This window comes from Sebastes fasciatus, chromosome 18, assembly GCF_043250625.1.
Source record: "Sebastes fasciatus isolate fSebFas1 chromosome 18, fSebFas1.pri, whole genome shotgun sequence".
In the NCBI taxonomy this organism is placed as follows: Eukaryota; Metazoa; Chordata; class Actinopteri; order Perciformes; family Sebastidae; genus Sebastes; species Sebastes fasciatus.
Genome location: NC_133812.1, coordinates 11995826 through 12012592, shown reverse-complemented (window position 1 = coordinate 12012592; position 16767 = coordinate 11995826). Strand labels below are relative to the sequence as shown.

Below are 16767 nucleotides of genomic sequence, written 5' to 3'. Positions count from 1 at the left end.
TAGATGAGACAAAATAGTGACAATGACGGAAAGCTGATTTACCTACTGTAGCTTTCTTTGAGATCAGTGGGCAACTCTGGGGTGAAGTCAGTGCAGAAGTGCCTTAAACTTGTATTCTTTCTAACAGCCAGCAGGGGGCGACTCCTCTGGTTGCAAAAAGAAGTTTGATTGTATAGAAGTCTATGAGAAAATGAGCCTACTTCTCACTTGATTTATTAACTCAGTAAACATTGTAAACATGAGTTTATGGTCTCAATCGCTAGTTTCAAGTCTTCTTCAATATAGCATGATGTTCATTTAGTAAATGATGGTCCCATTTAGAGTCAAATAGACTGTAAAGCAGAGTATGCTTTAGGGTGTGGCTACCTTGTGATTGACAGGTCACTACCACAGCGTTGTCGGATCTGGGATTGTCTGTGTTTTCGTCTTCCAACTTTAACCCTTTCACAGTGTGTTTTCAGTTCATAAAAGTAAATTATAACCTTTTTGTCGCCTAAAAAGGTCTTATTCAGTGTTCAGCTTAGCTCCACCCTCTCCTGTCACTTCTGGTTGCAAAAGATCAACATTGCGACGGCCAAGATGCCGAAGTCAAGGCTTCGAACCAGCAGTCTAGAAACCAATGGTTGACGTCACAGTGACTACGTCCACTTCTTATATACAGTCAAAGTTTGAGATTAGATAACATTTATTATCGCAAACTAAAAACACATCCCTCAAAGGTCGATACAGCAGCAAATATGTCAACACAGTTTAATTTGTAACCTGCTATATTAGAAGATTTACGGCGATCAGAGTTATTATTGTCAGCTTAGTTAAGAATTGAAGGAAGACTTGGCTTCAGGAAGTGACAGAAGGGTTTTAAGAGGTACAGACTGCCACTGCACACCAGGTGTTGCACACAATACGGGAAACTATGTAAAATAATAAGCTCTAAATCCTCACCAATTCATTAAAGGTCATTAACTACAGGCGGTACAAGATGTGCTCGTTCTGTTTTCCCTTTAACTTGCAGATATTAAACGCCTGCTGTTTTTAGAACCCATCCAAAAAATTAAAAAAGGGGAAACTGCTGCAGCGGAATAGAGCATTTTATATTTAAATGGATTTATTAAACGTAGCACAAATTCTCCAATTATCAAAGTACATGAGTAAATTAGAGATAACCTCTGAGGAGGATCAGTAAAGTAGAAGAGAAATTTCATCAAGGAGATTTAAATTTGTCTTTGTTTTCAAACTTGAAAATGCATTATAAGAAACTGCTGGGAGCTTTTAATGGAATGACTTAATAAATTTGCAATCCTCCCATGATTTTAACCTCTCGTTCTCAATTTACAGTCCATCTGCAGAGGGCAAACCTTTTATTCAAGCACCAAAAACACCCAATTATCGGTTCTTGGTAAGATTCACTGAAAGTGTTTCTACAAAATGTATTCTCTTTGTCAAAAACCTTTTCATGCCTCACATCTCCACATAACAATTCCCTTTATTACTTTTAAATCAAAAGAGACTTATCTGTTTGAATATCCTCAAGTAACACCACTTTCTCTTCCTCCTTTTTCCATTTATTCTTTTTGAGCAGAATATTGGAACACGATGGTGCAGTTAATAAGTTCAACGTCTGATAAACCAACGTGTCCTCATACAACGGTTCGTATGTTAACTTACGAAAAGTTATTTTGCGTTTTTCATGTCCAGCAACACGTGTCAATTTCCGCTTGTTACATGCATACAGTCTTTTCAAAATAAACTTCCGTCTTCACAAGAAACAACTTGGTTAAACTTAGGCAACAAAAGTACATGGTTAGGTTTAGGAAAAGATTGGGTTCTGGGTTCAAATATCTATGGAAGAGGCGAAAGTTACGTGACAATTCAAAATTGACTTTTGGTTTCACATTGGACGTGAACAACGGTCTCCTGGCGAAGGTCCGGTGTTTTGGGACCCACCCATCAACCCCGACCTCCTCCCTATGTGGAGTTTGTCGCTCTTTATACTTCCTCGGTCATGATTATGTAGATTATTATTGATTTCGTGGGATGTATAGGAAATACACTGCATTACTTTTCGTAGGCATAGCTACGCAACATATCCTCATAGAGCGGTTCATATGATATCTTACAAAAAGTTAGTCCTCCTTTTTTGTGCATTTTCCTATAACTGTCGAGTAACACGTGTCAATTTCCTCTCGGTACTTGCATACAGTCTTTTCAAAATAAACTCTTCACAAGAAACAAGTTGGTTACTTACAGTAGTTAGGTTTAGGAAAAGATTGAAGCTTTGGAAGTGGCGTAACTTAAGTACGGAAGTTAAATGACAAATACATCAAGTTTACTTCTGGTTTCACACCAGTGTCCAGTGTGAAAGTCCAGTGTTTTTTGACCCACCCTGACCTCCTCCCTATGCGGCGTTTGGCGCTCTTTATACTGGTTTACGATTACACGGACTATACACAAAATGATTTTGTGGGATATATACGAATAACAGTGCATTACTTTTCATGGGTATATATACGAACAGTGTATGAGAACAGCCTGATTACTTTCAGCTGCAACGTCACAGTCTAGCACTCATGCCCTCCGTGTAGAAGATTAAAGCCAAGAGAATTTTCCCTTCAGAGGCCGACAAGCGTAACACAGAGCTAAAGTCCTTCCATGTTAGAGGCTTCTGTGCCGGACAACCAGGACAATCTCATCTGTCTCCTTTTATCAGCTCCAGCCTTAACAAGTATACAGTAAGCACTGGAGGTCTGCCAAGTGAACCTCCCATATGTCTCTTCCTCCCTGTGAATCTCATTGCTCACTGGCAGGTGAGATCATGTCCACACTCAGCCAGCGAGAAAAACCTCCGCATCTATACCCCAAAAACACATATGACATACTATATGCCTGGCTGCTCACATCACTGCTGTAAAAAACAAAAATAATAACTAATAATAAAAAAATTGGATGCCAGAACAGCAGATGACACAAGAGAAGCAAACCTGTATTTATATCTCAAGCATAAAACAGTGATTTGATCGATGTTGTCAGTGCCACATTGCCCAAATTGCCGACACTTAACGGGTAGCATTCATGAGCCATGGACAAATTGCAGCTTTAGTTTATACTCAACAGAATCAGAAAAATGTCAATGACAACAACTAAATTGTGTGTATTGCTTGAAAATTAATGTGATCATGTAGCGTAGAAGGCAATAGAAATGAGGTTTTGTTCTTCAAACAACATCCGTTAGTCAAGAGAAGATGCTGGGGCTCTTCTCATTTTTCCCGACTTGTGCCTCCTCGTCTCCTTGCTCCTCTGGCTTGTGACCCGGAAATCAATCTCAGCGCTCCATCTTGAAGGAAGTCACAATTCCTAAAACGCATCGCGAGGAGCGAGGAGCCTTGTCGGAAGAGCTATAAGTGAGGATACACAGGTGTATCCTTTGCAGAAGTGTTTTTGGCACCTACAACATTTAAAAGAGGCGTAACACACAGCTGGAATAATCTCAAACCGTGACGGGACTCTTCAAATGTAACTCTTCCTTTTGTATTCATAAGTTATAGTTATTTAAAGGTGCAGTGTGTAGTATCTGGTGGCATCTAGTGGTGAGGTTGCAGATTGCAACCAATTGAAACTCCTGTGTGCCAAGCATGTAGGAGAACTATGGTACGAGAATGGCCCTCTCTAGAGCCAGAGTTTGGTTTGTCCATTCTGGGATACCGTAGTAACATGGCGGCTGGCCCCCTGAAGAAGACCCACGCGCTATGTAGATATAAACGAGTCATTCTAAGGCAACGAAAACGCAACAATTCTCATTTTCAGGTGATTATACACTAAAGAAAACACACTTATTAATAATATATTATTATGTCTGCCAATAGATCCCCCTAAATGTTACACACTGTTCCTTTAATACGATCAAATGCGATCCAATTTTCTGCCATTCACCGTTTGTGTAGTGCCAATAAGAACATTCTCTTGCATTCAGCACTAAATATATATATATATATATATATATATATATAGACAGGACTGTGTTTATTTGTATATAATACGTATCATTCAATCAATGTAATATTTGTCATATGATGAAATGATGTATGACATCCGTACATTCCTGTCACATTATGCCACATTGTGAATTGAATTCAAAGTAAATATATAAGTTGTCATGAACACTGTACTGTTCATCTGACAGATCATAAAATACAGCTGTATAACAAAACAATGGACAGCTGATGCAGCTGTGCCACACGTCATATTTAATTGATGTTGCTTTAAAATGGCAGACGGCTCTGAGGCAAGGATGTTGTATTTATGAGACATCCTTCCATTCGAGCCGTCTGTTGCCTCGACTTCTCTCTCCTCACGTCTCTTCCTCGCCTCATCCGCTCGCATCTCCCGTGACCGGGACTAAGACACGTGGAGAGGAGGCGAGGAAAGGAATCGAGGATGTACAAACTGGGAAATGAAAGCCCTGGTGTTACAGTGTTTTTAGATTTATCCGACATTGTGAGATGCAGTGACACAGTCCTGGCTGAGGTGAGACAGCATACTGTTGCTCCTTGCTAAACCCTAATATACCAGGAGGCTCGTCACTGTGGACCTGTGGGTCTGTGAGTTGTGTCAGGTAGATCTTCTATACTCTATATGTGGGCACAAAGTTAGTACATGTAACAATTCCAGGGAGAATAAGGTGGTTTAACAAGACAAGCCAAGGTCTAGGCATCAGTTTAAAGCACTCATCCCTGTGAATATTGCTGGTAGCCTAAGATTGAGGAGCTGACTGGGGTTACTGAACCAGCAGGAATCGATTTACCTCGATCTTAACAGGATCCCATTGCTGCACTTCTTCCCCAGTAGTGTCTGGGTTTGCAGACCTAACATTTTTCATTACCATGAAGACTTTTGTTATTGGTAACTCCTTTTAATCCCTAAGATTTCTGTTCTAAAAGATTTAGACAGGAGAAGAAAACACAGGGTTTTGACCCAGGAAACCAGAGTTTGCATCCCGTGTGAAACCAACAATGTGTAGTTGTCTGTGTGTTCGAAGTTATTTGAACCCAAAACACAGTGTTTTTCCATAAACAAGAGTGTTTTTTTTTGCCTAAACCTAAAGAAGTTGGAGTTTTGTTGCCCAAACCTAAAGCTTTTTGTTTTGTTCAAAACGTGATGTTTCATTCAGTTTTATAACACGTTAGAATGTGTAACTTTTAAGTTTCACTTTCACAAAGCGATAGTAAATCTATGGTGCTCATTGCGACGGATGTCTATTTAATGGCCTGATAATCAGGTGGTACGATGATTAACGTCTTTTGTTCCCTCATAGCTGGGTTTTAGCTTTACAGCTCTGGATCACCGGTTACGTGATTGGTCACCGCAGCGTGACGTCGGGTTGCGTTTCTCCAAAAGTTTGATTCTGTTTCAACTTTTCGTTGAAGGCCACTGCGTTTTTGTTTTTTTTCAGCACCCCCTGCCGTCCCAACCGCTGCCGGTTAAGCGCACTACACACATTCAAATGAATGGGAGGACCGGCGTTTTCGCGACAACTTCTGATTTGGTGTGAATGCAGCATAAGTCCCAGAGTTCCTTTTGAAATTACACGTCTATCGATCATTTGGGGCAGGAAACATATTTGAGCTGCCAGAAATACAACCGAAGATGAGCAACTGATGCAACTTGTGTTATTTATACTGTACTTGTACAGACCTGAATATGCTTCCTCTTGAAAACGACCAGATGTACTGGAATAGAAACTGTTGTATAGAGAGGTAGCTAATGAATGGAAAGACATTTAATGGCTATAGCGGAATAAATACTAGTACAGTTCTCCCCAGCTAACGTGATCCTGGTTTTCTTTCATCTTGCAGTAAAGCATTCGGTCCATTAAAATGGAAAATGTTTCACCTGCATAAGAAATAGCACTTGAGCCAGGGATAAGACTTGCCATTTCCATTTGTCTGCCATCTGTTACACCGTCTACAGCGCATTAAATTTGCATTTATCAGTCCATTTCATATTCACATAATAATTTGAACATGTGGTAGTCCTGCCCCTTTGCAACATTTCAATAAAAATGGCCTCTACTCAGCTTTTCTGATTGAGCCTTTTTTTTCAGGCATCGGAGAGCTAAAATCATGGGCGTGGGTGTGAAATCAATAGATCAGTTTTAAAATAAATATATTTCTAACTGTCCTCCGCCTCACCTCTGCAGCATGTTAAATCAGACCAGGTTCGATTAGAGGGGTTATTCGTTCTCACTAAATCTGATAGCACACGAGCACTTTCGCCTTCATTAAATCTGAAATGTAGTCACGCTGCAGTTCAGTGCACACATATTGTTCCTATCCTGAAGGGTCCAGCACCCAATATGAGCCAGTGTCATATAATCTTTCAGAGATATCCCATTTCTCATTTAGCAGTTAATGACAAACCGATCTCTTGGATCATTTCAATTCAGCAGTCTGTCCATTGGATTTTAAAGCTTGCGCTCCTCTGCCAACTGGGGATATTTATCCCCTAGTTTTTATGTGTCTCTCTCTGAGCTATAGAAACGATAAACTACACTCTGTGACTCCAGAGAAGAAAATTGTGTCACGTCAAAGAATATAACCTTATTGCTGAATAACTTCTGTAACTGTACAAAGAAGAAATAAGTCCCTTATGCTCGTTTCCAAATCCCATAAATCCAAGGTTTTACATGGGGTCAACTCAAAAAAATCTAATAATCCCAACATTTCACTTGTACTTTTTGGTGTTTTGTCCCATACTGTCATGTCATCATTAGCTGAATAGTCAACCATCCAGTCAGGCATCTCAGAAAAATCTTGTTTTGATTCAACTCTTAGACCGTAAATCATTCAGCCTTGATGATGAATTCCAGACAAAATTACATATTACTTTCTACATTTTAATTTCTGTTTGGTGCAGGATAAGAGATACAAGTTAAATAACATTTTTAAAATGTCTCTCTGCCTTTTCACATAACTTGTAGATGTGACAAGTCAAATCTCACGGTTCAACTAGTACAAAAAGAGAGCTAGGTTCAATACCTCGATGAGGTCTCTAATTATTGATAATTCTGATTAAAATTACTCAAAGTGATAGAAATAATCATTGAAGATGGAGTTTGTTCATAAAAAAGGCCTTAAACCTTATATGATGTTTGCTTACATTGTTTAGTTACACTTAAAAGGTACACTGTGTAGGATTTGGTGACATGTAGCGTCGTGGTTGCAGATCGCAACCAACTGAGTACCCCTCCCCTCACTCCTCCCTTTCCAGGACTGCAGTAACGTGAGCAGAGTGCAAAACCGTGATAATGCCATTCACCCCCTTGGACGGTCCATCTCAAAGAACTCCACGAGTTTTCCCAGTTTTGAAACATCAAGATTTGATCCATAATAAAAGGTGCACAGGACAGTTTAAGGTCCAAATTTGTGCAAATTCAACCAGAGTTCCAGTCATCAAATGCATCAAATGAACTCACTATATACAGTATAAATACAGAATAGAGTATATGTGCACCAGAATGGTGATGGAAGAAGCACTCGCCCAGCACTGCAGAGACCTTGCATTTAACACAAGCAGCAGTTCTTCAACCGTGGACCACAGTTGGCAATGCTCCCAGGTGGGAAGCTGGTGAGGGATCGGTGTCACAATTATAATGATTGGTGCAGGTTTATTGGTTGTCTACACTCTCATTCAGTCTATACCGTTACCAGAGTGAGTGGGAGCTAGCAGCAGCACAGAAATCTGTGCCTTGTACATATGCACCCTCAGTGGGACCCATTCCACTATTAGTACAACTGTAGAAATAACTTAATCAACAAGTAAACACTTGCATCTGTAGCAGTTATTAGGGCAATCAGTAATGAAATGTTTAAGACACATTTAAGAAAGACTGCACAATGTAAAATTAGCATATTTCACCCCTCTTTTGTCAACATACTATAAAACATTATAGAACATTATTTTTTGTCATAAGTTTTATGCAGTAGCCAACCTCCGGGTCTGAAAAGTGAAGCCAATGTGGAACTGCCTTAAACTTGCAGTCTTTCTAATAGCCAGCAGGGGGCGACGACTCTGGTTGCAAAAATAAGTCTGATTGTATAGAAGTCTATGAGATAATGAGCCTACTTCTCACTTGTATTAGTACCTTAGTAAACATTGTAAACATGAGTTTATGGTCTCAATCACTAGTTTCAAGTCTTCTTCAATACAGCATGATGTTCATTTAGTAAATTATGGTCCCATTTAGAGTCAAATAGACCATCAAGCAGGGGATGATTTAGGGCGTGGCTACCATGGGATTGACAGGTTGCTACCATGACGTTGTCCGGTCTGGGAGTTGTCCGTGTTTTCGCCTTAGAACTTTAACCCTTTCACAGTGTGTTTTCAGTTCATAAAAGAAAAATTATAACCTTTTTAGTCGCCTAAAAATGTTTTACTTAGTGTTCAGTTATACTTGGCTCCACCCTCTCGTGTCACGTCTGGTTGCAAAAAAACAAGATGGCGATGACCAAAATGCCAAACTCGAGGCTTCAAACCGGCAGTCCACAAACCAATTGGTAACATCACAGTGACTATGTCCATTTTTTATACAGTCTATGGTTTTATGCCATTATTATACCCTGAGTGTAAGACAAAGGCAGAACGCCATCTTACTCTGGCCCCTACACTGAGAAAGAATGACTGTACCACATAATAAAAACAGCATAAGGGCCGGGGTGTAATCGATCAGAACTAGTTCATGAGACGTGTTGTCCAATGTCTTCAAAAAATCAGAAGAGTTAACAGTTGTTCCGATTGGCCACACTTGAGGGTGGGGTGAAAAGCCGACCATAGAGAGTTGGGAGACGTGATATTGTTGAAAATATGGGGACAACGGTGCACATTTTCAGTCGCTCCGGGAAGACATTCATAGAGAAAAGAAATAGTTAAGGAGAAAATTTCAAACCCTCGCTTGTTCTAGGTTTGAACATGTTGAATATACGTTTTGAATTTGAAATGTAAAACTGAATGCCAAAATGGCTGGTCTAACAGTAAAGAAAATAAAATGTGAGGAATGTGAGGTGGTTAGAACAGTTAAATAAAAGATTCTCCTCATTCTTTGTTTCGAATGAAGTTCCTGAAAATAAAGTAGCACAGCATTGTCTGTCTGCCAAACTTCGCTGGTGTTTCCTTAATCCTCGCCTGAACAGCAGCTCAGAGTATTAAAAAGTAAACAATGAGAGAGATGCTTCTGTAATGCAATGAGTTTTGAGTAATGTCAGCCCTTCGGGGATGATTACATGTTAGAAATCTGAGCAGTTTGGGGAGACGGTCGTGTAGTGATTGTCCATCAGTCTGTTGGATTCAGATGGATTTAGATGTTTCATTCAAAAAGAAACTAAAGGGAGATGAGGCTCTTTTTGCAATGTACGATTATACCTTGCTTTTCAGCCTTACTGTATATCAACTCTCCATTACTCTGGCAGGTTGCCTTCTCATTGGGTGTGACTACGCAATACATCCTATTAAACGGCTATATGCTCAATCTAATCGATTACCTTTATTGATGCTAGTTGCTTCACTCTAATGCTGTGATCTCAGTCAGAGTTGCACTTATCTCTACATGTAGTTTTAGTTATACTGTAGCTGAAATTTGGTTTGTTGTGTGGAAGGATGAGTGCATGTATTCACTTACAGTTTTAATGCTAATATTTAGATGGTTTAATCCAGTCCCATCTGCAGCTTTTGGGTCAACAGTGAGAGTTTCATTTGTACATATTGTGGTTCTGCTTGTTGAAACACTATTGCTGTGTTTGCTTGTTCTTTTAGTTGCTAATGTTTCTACCTCCTATCTGAGTTTGCCTGATTATGAAAGTTTAACCCTTCTTTTTATCTACAAAAAAACGTGTATTTTTATGCCTTTGCAGTCCCACTGTACACGACCAATTTTTAAAAAAAACTCACGTCCGCCCTGCCCCGCCGGTCGCTTGTCAATCCTAAAATCCCCCCGCCTTCATTTCTCCACACAAGGGTGTTTTATTTATGAAAAAGCAACATTACAAACTGTTTTCTGACAGATGGATGATTATGACATCAATTAATGAGGGGGGGAAAAGCTGTTAAAATGTATGCTGTTCAAGAGGTGGATTCTGGACAAAATGCAGCTAATGTCACTCCTGCTCTGAATTCAGACATTTTGCTGTAAATAAATATTTTTTTACATGGATAGATTATCAACTACCATAAGTCTCGCTTTAGCATTTCTTGTTTGTACATACAGCTATTTAGCAAGTTGCCGTTGCTGCAGCTTGATGTTTGAATTTTTTTAAATTGTTACGCCCCCTCGTCCTAACCCTCTTGGTCCGCATCGCAGGTCTGGTTGCGTACAATGGGGCTGCACCGTGAGAGATACACATTAGAGAGTTGAGAGGAAATGAGGATATAGAGAGAGGTGGAGAACAACATGCAGGAAAGGTCTCAAACCAGGCATGTTGCGGATCATGACAGGCACCTCAGACCTATAACCCTCAAGGGATGTTTATTTTTTATAAACATGGAATATACAAGAGGCATTCTGATTTCATAGGTCAATAGTTTCTTGTTATTTTTGTCAAATTTAATCACTGAATTCTTCACAACACAACCCGTTTACAGAGCACGGTGAGAATACCAAGCGTGATGTGTAGTGTTCCCCCGTTGTAGCCTCATTACATCGTCTTAAATTGCGCACCTGTCAACAAGAGGCCACAGGGCAATGGAGAGAAAGAAATATTTTGTTCATTAATTCACCGCAGGTACACACCGACTGTGATACATGTTTGAGAGGACTGCATCATGACGAGGCTCTTATCATTGTGATCACACACACTCGGTGACTGAGTGTCCCTCTGAGGTTCCTGAGTGCGGTGGTGGTGGTGGACCTCAGAGCGCTGCTGAGCCAAGGCACTGTGTAAATCACAAGGTCCTATTAACCTCGCGGTAAAGCTTGTATTTCTTTTTACCAGCCGCCCCCCCCCTTTAGTAGCACTCAATCACACCGCCTGATAAATTACAAGCCCTTAAGACAACACCCCAGTCACATCTGGGGGCATGGGCTCCTGCCCCGGAATAACTTAACACGGCCATCTGGAGCCGAGTGTACGTTGCACTGATGCTGCATTAGGATGCAAAGGGTGCGACTGATTATTGTCTTGGCTAGGACTGCCTCGCCACAGACAGCGAGGTCAGATGACCTGCAGGTGACTCTCGTTATGCAAAGCGAACATGAACCATCTTTAGTAGAAGCATAATTACATGAGAGGGGACTATTAGGAGGGCACAGATCCCGATGACTGCTCCTTTTAAAAAGGGCATGTTTTCTCACCGACATAGGACACCGTTGCAATCACAAGATATCATTTTTGCGTTTTCCAAAAGAATGCTTATTCACCTTCAGGACTGTAAATGTGCTGAACATTTCATTTTTTGCCGTAGGTATTGCATCTTTAATGGCACTTGCTCATTAACTTTGCTTATGCATTCAGCCAGGTAATTGAATTCCCTTTGGTTGCGATACTTCTACCTTAGCTGCACTGTAACGCAATTAATTTTTGTAATCTCGACCGCTGTTTTTTTTGCTCCATAAAATGGTTGGAAAGGCAATATTAATTTCTGCGGGTGCTTTAATTTGATTCAATGTGCTCAGTAATTTGTGTTTGTGGTATGTGGTTTCCTTTTTTCCTCTCTTATACAGTCAGACAAGTATTGCTCAGATCCAAAGGTTGTTTCTTTTCCCAGCATAAGACCTTTAATTGTACAGTTGCTATGGACTCACTGACTGTGTTGGATATAGCATGGCAAGGGGAAATGATATTCACGTTTTTCCCTATAGAGGCCTGTGGGGTCTAATTTAAGAAGTCAGCTCTCAAAACATGAATCAGCATTCAAAGGCATATCAAAGAAAGGCAAATAGAAAGCTGTAGGGATGCAGCGAACCGATACTGCATTGGATATTGGGCGTATACTGACTCAAATAGATGAATCGATATCGGTGACAATGGGGCCAATCTATTCAATCCAACTCTATGTTTATATACTATATACATTATATACTGCAATTTTTGTTCCTGTTGAAGTTTTGACGAATTTGTTGCTGCATTAAAAAGGTTTACACCTGAATTGTAATTCCTGTTAATTTTGAAGAGTTTTTTGATAATAATAAATAACATTTCACTAAATTTATGTCACATTATCTATGTATTTATTTGTTACATTTTGTTTTACAAAGTTAGGAAAGAAATGTTTGAGTCAAGCCTGATGTTGCCTTACACATAAAAGAGTGATCCCAGTCACACAGTGAGGCATACAGCTTATTAATTAAAAGCTGGTATCGGATCAACACTTGGGATCGGCCGATATCCAAAGCTTACAGTAGGTATCGCTATCGGATCGGTGCAGCCCTAGAAAGCTGTGACTGTTTGATTTTTATAAATCCTCAAGGACAATAAGCTTCAGACACATTTATTATTATTATTTAATAAGGTAGGGCTGGGCAATATCACGATATATATTGTAAAAACGATATAAAAATGTCTATCGTATATATTTTTCTATATATCTTTTCTATCATGATATCGGCTCGGCCTATATTTATTTATTTTTCTCTATAATGTCACTTAAAACTGTTGTGTTTATTTTGCACTCATGTTGTTAAAATGAGAAAATGCTCAGTCCTTTTCATTTGTCTTCCAAGTATTTATTTCACACAGGAGTAAACAAAATACCATGTGATTATTTCATATAGACTATTACTATTGAATTACCAAAAAAACTGCTATATCGTGATATATATATCGTTATCGAGATATAAAATGACCTATATCGCTATAGAAGATTTTGGCCATATCACCCAGCCCTAGTTACTTTTACTAAAATAGCCTAAATATGTGGCAACAAATGTAGTATAATGATGCTTTTACAGCACTCCAGCCACATTCACTGAGCTTTTTTGCAGTCACAACATGTGCACCGGGCACAAACACCGGTATTTATTTATTTATTTTGCTGTCATGAACAGGGATCATCTCCATCGTGCTTAGTTTGAATATGTGGACATGTTAGCACATCACAAATGAAAGGGAAATCAAATGAATGTGACATGCTGTGAGATGTCTTGTGCGCAGTGGAGAGGATCAATTCAAAGAGATACATTAAAATTCATGTTCACCCTCATGCTATCTTCATATGATTACCTGCCTCCCACACAGCAGCTATGCTACGAGACATTCACTTGACACCGGGACAAAAGAATAAAAGGTACAAAGACAAATCTCCGGGGAGGATGGAGAGCAGGGGGTGGAAAAGAAAAAAGTGGACAGGGGCAGATTTCCGGTATGTTGTGGAGGCAATTTGACAACACATAAATTACACGAGCCCTCCTCTTGGTTATGCTGTCATGGCAGAGTGGTGAAACCATCCATTAGTTCTTCATTACCTGTCAGCCTGTTGCCACATGTTGACAGGATTTACGCCCCACAAGACATATCTGAGCGCAGCAAGCAGCGCCGGCATGCATAGTCATTAGGACTTTTCTGGTGTAGGGGGGGTGGTGAACGGATGTCAACGCATGCACACACACATGCTCATTAAAAGTCAGGTGGGGAAAGTGGTAAACAAAATCCTGTTTACTTTAAATCAAAACACAGCTTCTCAGTAAATCCTGGCAGTCTGACCTGTAGCTTCTGGTTTGCACAGATTTGAATTCACCGATGAAGGGAAAATAAAAGATAGCGGTGTGATCGTACTCTAATAATTGCTCCAGCTTTGCTGAAGGATCGGTGGCCCGTTTTTTCATCTGCTTCGGATCTCCTGCAACCATTTGAAAGTTTCATGATAAATCACCTTCCTGTACATCCAGACAGGTGTACATGTAGCTTCCTGTACAGTATACGCAGCCCTGTCTGCAGGTCTGCACCGGCCGACCTCATTGTTCGCTTGCTTGACTGACTTCCTCTGCTTCTTTAACCTCTCTCTCTCTCTCACTCTTTCCCTGGGAGCCAAACAGCTAGCATCCCTGGATGATGTATGTTTTCGTTCTCCAAACAGCCAGAAGGCTGTGCAGATATTGTCAGTGAGCTCTGAGGCGCAGAGCAGAGCAGAGCAGGGCTTGGGCTCGCTCTGGAGAGATTGCGCTATAGCGCTTGCTTAAGGCCATGAAAGCAGAATGACATTATGCAGAATGTCGGCTGCATTATGCTCATGTGTTATGACCCTTTTCTTGCCTCCGCATCGCATTATGAAGAGGATGAAAGCATGTATCAATCATCACGGCAGGAGTCTGTGTTCACAGCTTTTAACAGATTCTTGACAACACAGAGTGGCATCGTGTGAGGCTGCAGAGACAGATTAGACAAGTTTTGCTTGCTCAGTCACTTTTGGAGTTTTGTCCTCTAGGATGTCTATTTTTGGATTAAATTAGCGTGTGTGTGTGTTTTTCCTACCATTAGTGGGCAGGGCCCCCACACGTTTTAACCGCCCACCCACTAATCCCCACCATCAATCAGGCAACATGACTATAAGGGCCACGTTATTAAAACTAATTGGAAATTGTTCCACTACTCAAAGCAAAATAATTCCCAACACTCTCGCCCAGTTACAGTAATTTGACTTTTAATACAAACACCACTACACTGCACTTTTACTTACATGTTTTTAAAATGAGTAGTGTGTTCATTAAAATTAATCATCCACAAAAATTGTACCTTTGTATTAATCTGGCTCTATTTTTTTTCACCCTAAAATATAGCTTTAAATTTAACAAAATAAAAGTAGAAGTAAAAGACCTGGTGCCTTCGTTCCTTTCACCTCTTTACTGTCCACTCTGGTTTGAAAGAATAACATGTCCAAAAAAAACAATTCATATACCGCTGGGATTTTAAAGCATTCACTTAACCCCGAAGAAGTCAAAAAATCCAGGAGTAAAAGGGAGTCAAGAGCTTGATGCAAGCCAGGCAACAGTGTCTTTTAGAGCAACAACACCTGCCCAAGAAAAAAAAAAACAACTCTATCCAACATTGACGCAGGCAACCCCAGTCCAGGCCTGAGGCGAGCACACATCAGGGTAGACTACAGCTCAGGATGCTTGGCTTCTATATCTACCTTGGTAAGGTATCAAAAGCCCCGTTTCCACCGCAGGAACTTTCCCCCCGGAACTAAGAGGAACTCATTGTGTATCGACAGCAGGGACCCAGTGTCTAAATGAACTTCTTAGTTTTTACCCCCCAAAAAAGGCCCTGATCGGGAGGTAATACTTTGTGAGAGTACCAGAACTTTCAGGGTAGAGTTTGCAGGGATGAACGTCGCTGATTGGTCAAACACAGCACTGCAGCTTCAACTGTACCGCTTCATTCATAAAACAAGGAAGTTCTCTAGTATCGATTTAGGACCATTTTAGGACAGATTTAATAACATAAAAAGTAAAGTTAGGCATTTAAAAAAAGAGAGAGATGCAAGTGAGCTGAGAGGGCGAGCGGTAGAAGAGAGAGAGACATAGCGCGCCGGTGCTGTGAATGAGAGAAAGAAAAGTTATTTTCTGATTGTTTCACGGCGTTAACGTCCTAAAGCACAAATAAATAACACTCAACAGATGATTTACTGTGGAGACAGAGGCTCTTAGTTTCATTTTCCTCGGCTGTATTTCATTCATTACATCCAAAGTGCATCAGTAAATACTATGCAGCAGTAAATGTCGTCGCAGTGAGACAGAACCTAACGTTTTTTTTCCAGCATGTTTTTTAGATGAACCCAGGCGGGCACACTGAACTGCAGGCTGCAGAGCGTGTTTACCGCTGCGACCACCAGCAGCCTTCGTCACATGTCATGTTGCTTTTTCATACTGTACGTCAACGGATTAATTTGCCTTATCTTTGCAGATCTTTAGACCGCGGTGGAAATGCAGACAACAATGAGCTAAAGGAACCTTTTAGTTCCCTGAAAGTAGTTCCAGGAAATAAAAGTCAGATAATCTGTGGTCGAGGGGGAAACACTGTAATCTTAGTGTTTTAAATTAAAAAAACAAATTCATAAGGTACACCACAACCACAAAAAACACATGCAGGGATTAAGAAATATAAACCCACTGAAAATACTTACAAAAATAAGGATTACATAGCGACAACATGTCAGATTACTCAATGAAAATAAAGGACAAGCATTTCCTTTGTCAGATTGCCATCTTAAACGGGATGATTTGACTGCACGTCCCCACCATTTCCCCCATCTCTGATTGAAATATTCAGCTTCATATTGAACTGAATTTCTTTGACACAACAGTATATTGTTGGCCTTGATTTCTTTCATTCATTTCCCGTGTTCCACCCTCATGCTGGATCATCCTTCAAACAGGATGATGTGTGAAGGATGCAGCTTAATGGCTCGTATAGAAACCGTGGCCTCAATCTGCAATTTCTTTTCATTACAGGCACCGTGGAAAATAAATCTCTATTCTTAGTTTTTCCTTTGTTGTGGGGGAAAAAAATACACTTTATGTGTACGTTAAAGGTTGTTTGGCCAATTGTGGTCATAAAAAACAAACTTTGAAATTGTAACTGATATTTTCTGCTGTGAATAAGGAGGACTGAGAACCCCCTCAACAGTATGCAGATGTACGAGCGTCTATTCTCTTTCTCTGAAGGCATTTCAGTTTCATGTGAGGAATGTTGCGTGGAGCGTGAAATAGTTTCATAAAGCTTTAGGGAGGAGGTGTGTTTGATTCATAACTATTTCACATTTGAAATGAAGTGTACTTTCAACCGTGGC

At 40.2% G+C, this 16767-nt stretch overlaps 1 protein-coding gene across 3 annotated transcripts in view; it reads left to right on the top strand.

Moving 5' to 3' along the window:
- Positions 1 to 16767, top strand: part of syndig1l (synapse differentiation inducing 1-like) — a 45052-nt gene that overhangs the window by 12866 nt on the left and 15419 nt on the right. The gene's annotated exons all lie outside the window — the stretch shown is intronic.